Source organism: Rhincodon typus, chromosome 1, assembly GCF_021869965.1.
Source record: "Rhincodon typus isolate 14 chromosome 1, sRhiTyp1.1, whole genome shotgun sequence".
Taxonomy (NCBI): Eukaryota; Metazoa; Chordata; class Chondrichthyes; order Orectolobiformes; family Rhincodontidae; genus Rhincodon; species Rhincodon typus.
Genome location: NC_063332.1, coordinates 169,789,359 through 169,795,153, shown reverse-complemented (window position 1 = coordinate 169,795,153; position 5,795 = coordinate 169,789,359).

Sequence of the window (5,795 nt, the reverse complement as noted above, 5' to 3'; positions counted from 1 at the left end):
GTATTAAGTGGAAAAATAAAGGAATAAAGGTAAAAGTTCAACAGTCTTTCTTAGGTGCAACTCTCTGCAAGAGCTTGGTGTCCTCCATTTTGGCCCACTCTCTGGGAAAGCTCCGGCTTCCTGCTCTCAGTGCCGCAGACGCCAGGGGACCTCTCTCACCGACAGTTGAGGTTCACTCAAACCAAATTGGTCTCAGGCCCACAGCCACTTCCATGCATCTGACCCCCAGCTGACCCTGCTCTGGGCCCACAGCCGCTCCACACATCAAGTTTTCAGCTGACACTGCTCAAGATCCACGGCTGCTGCCATACTCCCCACGATGCCATGGCAATTGCTGCCTCTCTCTTCAGAATTCCAGACGGTAAGTACAAAAAGGACAAGGAGAGAGAAGAAAAAAAGAACCTGGCTGACCTGGAGTGGACTTGCCAGTACCACCATCTTGAATTGCTGGCTCAGTCTCCCTACTATACTGCCAGGCCCTACTCTCTCTCTCTCTCTCTCTGTCTGTCTGTCTCGTGCTGCAAGGTCCTGAGGGGACAAGATTAGGTGGGTGTTGAAGGGATGTTTCCTCTTGTGGGAGAATGTAGAACTAGAAGTCATAGTTTAAAAATAAGGGGTCACCCTTTAAAACTGTGAGGAAGAAACATGTTTTTTCTCAGAAGGTTGTAAGACTTTGGAATTCACTTACTCAAAAGGCAGTCGATGCCGAAGTTTTAAACAGTTTTAAGGCAGTGATAGATAGATTCTTGACGATCAAGGAGGTGAAAGATTATTTATGATGCAGGAATTCAGAGCTGATGTTAAATCAGATCAGCCACAATCTTATTGAATGTCGGAGCAGGCTTGAAGGGCCAAATGGCCTACAGTTGTTCCTTTTTATATGTTCTGCCATGACAGCTTGCTGGTTCTCTCAAGCTGGATGGCATCTGATTGGTGTTTCAGCTTTGAATACCCACCTTCCCCTCTTAATTGAATGGAGAACCTGGTTCTGTGCCACAAATAAAGAGGAGCTATCCCCAACCCCCACTCTGCTTTGCAAAGACCACCCAGTGTCATTTTCTATAGCATGTATGGAGAGCACAGACTATGTTAAACCAGTGACACATGGGACTCATCCATTTCTTGACAAGCAGGCTAGGCAATCGTTCTTGCCCAAACACACCTCCTGCAAAAGCTAATGGATCAAAAGTCCTGGACTGAGCTATACATAATGGCTTGTGCTCTCTCCGATGAATGACAGAAAATCTGCTCATCCAGGAATTTGTGCAGGACAGTTATGACAGAAGTATGATGCTGCAGAGGGACAGCATTCAGCCCATTGTCTCTGTACCAGTTCTACAAATGAGCATAGTGACTTGTTGCCACTCTCCTGCCTTTTCTCCATATCCCTGTATATTGTTTCTAATTCATCATCTGATGTCATTCCAAATGCTGCAGTTGACACTGCCTCCTCCATTTTTCCAGTTTATTACAGACCGTAACTACTTACTGTTTGTGAGTTATCATCAGCAGTCTTGGAATCCCTAAAGAAGTAACATTGGATAGGACATGTGAGTGGAAATTGACTCTCCACTTCTCAGTAATGGGCCTCTGGATTACTAGGCCAGTGGCATGGCCCCTTCACACACCACTCCCAACATCACATAATAAATATTTCAATCAAGCTGAGCTTCCATTCAGTTTTCATAAATATTAACCTGGCAATTCACTGTTGCTGGTTAAAAATTCTGGAATCTCCTCCTTAACAGCATTGTGGGTCTGCCTATAGAACAGGAATGGCAGCGGTTCAAGAAGGCAGCTCACCACCACCTTCTCAAGGGGAACTAGGAACAGGCAATAATTGTTGTTCCAATCAGTGATGCCTACATCCCATGAGTGAATTACAAAAAAGAGCTCGACAGAGACACAATTAAAAAAAAAAATCAAATGGATCCCATGAGCCACAGAGCCCTAGATTAATGTGGAGAAAATATTTCATTTCTATTTTCAATCTCTTCCGCTGCAACTGAAAAAAATGGGAATGAGGTGGGGGCGACAGCAGAAGCTGGCTTGAAAGACAACGTGTACGCATTGGCTCAGTGAGGATCAGATTAGCTTTGATAGTAGAGTAACCAAATATCCTACCCTCCTGCAAATATCAGTCAACAACAGGAAATTACTGAGGATAAAAACATAAGAACTAGGAGCAGGAGTAGGCCGTCTGGCCCTTCGAGCCTGCTCCGCCATTCAATAAGATCATGGCTGATCCTTTCGTGGACTCAGATCCATTCACCCGCGCTCTCACCGTATCCTTTAATTCCTTTATTGTTCAAAAAAAATCTACCTTTTTTTTAAAAACATTTACTGAAGTAGCGTCAACTACTTCACTGGGCAAGGAATTCCATAGATTAACAACCCTCTGGGTGAAGAAATTCCTTCTCAGTTCAGTCCTAAATCTGCTCCCACTAATCTTGAGGCTATGCCCTCTTGTCCTAGCTTCACCTGCCGGAGGAAACATCCTCTCTACTTCTTTCTTATCCATTCCCTTCATAATTTTATATGTTTCTATAAGATTCCCCCCTCAATCTATTCGAATAGGGGAGAATCCCTGCTTATCACTCATAATCACTCAAGCAAGATTTACGATTTAAGGAGCACTGCATGGATTATTTTGGTCACCATAAAATGCATCCAATCAATCTGCTCCAATGTGAACAATGTCTAAGGCAACACATTGCTCAGGCATGAATTTTTCTTTTTTTTTTAAATTCAGTGGGAGCAGCAAAGCATTCTCTGTTCTGGATATTAGATGCTGCACAACACTAGATGTCTCACTGATTACACAGGAGATGTGTGCCATTTTTACAGCTGCTTTCCTTCTTGGGATGATTGACAATCGAAACCTAGTGGTTGATGTCAGCAGCGATGGAATGCATCTGCTAGATTCATGTTTGAGAGTCACATTAGTCTCACTGTCCAGACATGAGGCCACCACCAGCCTCCACTGCACATTTCACCTCATTTGTTTAATGAGATAGGCTGGATTAAAAGAATCTTTTGCTTGAAATGAAATAAGGTATAGCAACGACTCGCCTTGAGCACACTGAAAAATAATTTACTACTCTCTCCCTTCACTTCACTCATCCTTACAATTGAAAAGCCATGAAGACCAGCTTTATTCTTTAAATTATTTTGCAGGTCTTACATAGGAAAAGGGAATAAGAGAAGACCACTCAGTCTCTCGGGCTTTGCTGTACCACTCAATATGATTGTGGCTGATCAGACATTAACATCGAGTTTACATTTCTCTATATACCTGAAAATCTTTCATTGTCTTGGTCATCAAGAATCTATCTACCTCTGCCTTAAAAATATTTAAGGATTCTGCATCCACTGCCTTTTGAGGAAGGGAATTCGAAAGACTCACAACCCCCTGAGAGAAATAAAAAAATGCTTCCTCACTTTTGGCTCAAATGGGTGACACCTTAATTTTAAACTATGATCCCTTCAATGCAGATTGTTCTTTATGAAGAAAACCTAATGGCAGATATATAGGAAGCTATGAAATGACTGAAATCGTAAGTTTGGCTGTTGAGGGTTTTTAACAAGAAGGTGCTGTGAAGAGAACAGGAAGTATTATTTTTATTTAGGATTATTTTAAAATTAGACATTGAAGCCAAAGTTTTAAAGGGAGATGGTTCAAGCATTAAAATCTTCTGCGCAAGCTATGCCGATTCGATATATCCACACCATCAAGTACAAATTGATTTTAGATCAACATGGGTAAGTAATAAGTTGAAAACACGTAAATTTCTTTCTGAGTAAACCAATTTCCTTCAGTGGAAGAAATCATTTGCTCCCTTTGCACTACAATATCAATTAACGGGTTTGGAGATTTTGTTTGTTGAAGAAGTCAGCATGTCTGACACGCAGTCACACCCCTATGAGCAATTTACAGCCTTTGCCAAGCCAGCGAGTCTCACAGTAGGGAAAGGATCCTGGTTGGGACTAGAATGGTAAAGTGCTTGTTTTTGACCAATGCAGACTTGGTCGGCTGAAGGGCCTTTCTCAGTGCTGTAGATCTCCATGACTCAACAACAGAAATCAGAAACAGCTCAGATAGATTCCTACCTATTGCAAAGAGCAAGTGTATTATAACGAATCTACATTACAGAAACCGAGTAATTGGTACAAATGGTTGGTTTAGGTCAATATTTATGCACTATCCCGGTCTTGTCCCACTTTATTTAAGCCATCAGCATTCCTTTTCTCCCTTAGGTGATTAAGGGATTTGCATCAAATATTCCTTGTGGTAGCAAGTTCCACATGCTTACCACTCACTGGGTGCAATGTTCTCCCTAAGTTGCATGATGCCATTCCAAAGATCCATACACAACGGTCTGCACGCCCATGCTGTGCCAACACATTCACTTCTGGTTTTGCCACCCCTCAAGGCATGCAAGGACCCCAGAAGTAAGCAGCTGGAGAAATTAGAGGGAACATAACATGGGTCTGGAAATTGCTTCTGCATTTCCTATCTCATTTATTGTAAGGCCGTAAGGTGTAGGAGCAGAAGATGACCATTCGGCCCATCAAATCTGCCCCACCATGCAATGAGATCATGGCTGATCTGATAATCTCTAATGACCCAGCCTCAACAGTCAAGAATTTTACAGATTCTCTTACGTCAGAGGGAAGAAATTTCTCTCCACCTCAGTTTTAAATGATCGAACGCTTCTTTGAGATTCTGTCTTCTACTCATAAAACAATTCCACCATTGGGTCAGAGTCATACAGCACGGAAACAGAACTTTTCGGTCCAACCAGTCCTTACCTACCATAATCCCAAACTGAACTTGTCCCACCTGTCTGCGCTTGGCCCATATATCTCCAAACATTTCTTATTAGCGCACTTATCGAAATGTCTTTTGGACCTTGTAACTGCACATGCATCCACCACTTCCTCTGGAAGTTCATTCCATACACGAACTACTCTCTGCCTAAAAAAGTTGCCCCACACATCTTTTTTGAATCTTTCTCCTCTTACCTTAAAAATATGCCACCCAGTCTTGAAATCCCCCACTCTAAGGGGAAAGACACCTGCTATCACCCTATCTATATTCCTCATGATTTTATAAACCTCTATAAGGTCACCCCTCAACCTCCTACACTGCAGTGAAAAGTATCCCAGCCAATCTGGCCTCTTGTTGTAACTTAAACCTTCCATTCCTGACAACATCCTGTTAAGTCTTTTCTAAACTACCTCCAGCTGAATAATATCCTTCCTAAAACAAGGTGACCAGAACTGGACACAATTCTCTAGAAGAGGCCTCATCAACGTCTTGTACAATCTCAACATTACGTCCCAAATCCTATACTCAAAGGTTTGAGCAATGAAGGCAAGTGCATTAGATACCTTCTTAACCACCCTGTCTACATGTGACACAAACTTCAAAGAATTATGTACATGAAGCCCTTGGTCTCTCTGTTCTACAACACTACCCAAGGCCCTACTTTCAATTTGTATAAGTCCTGTTTGTTTTATCAAAATGCAATATTTCACATTTATCTAAATTAAACTCCATCTGCCACTCCTCAGCCCATTGACCCAATTAATTAAAATCCCTTTGTAATCTTACATAACCTTCTATACTATCTGCTATACCACCAACTTTGGTGACAGTCGCAAACCTACTATCCATTTCTTCTATATTCTCATGGACCCAGCACCGATCCCTGTGGAACACCGCTGGTAACAGGCCTCCAGTCTGAAAAACAACCCTCCACCACCATTCTCTGTCACCTGCCATTAAACCA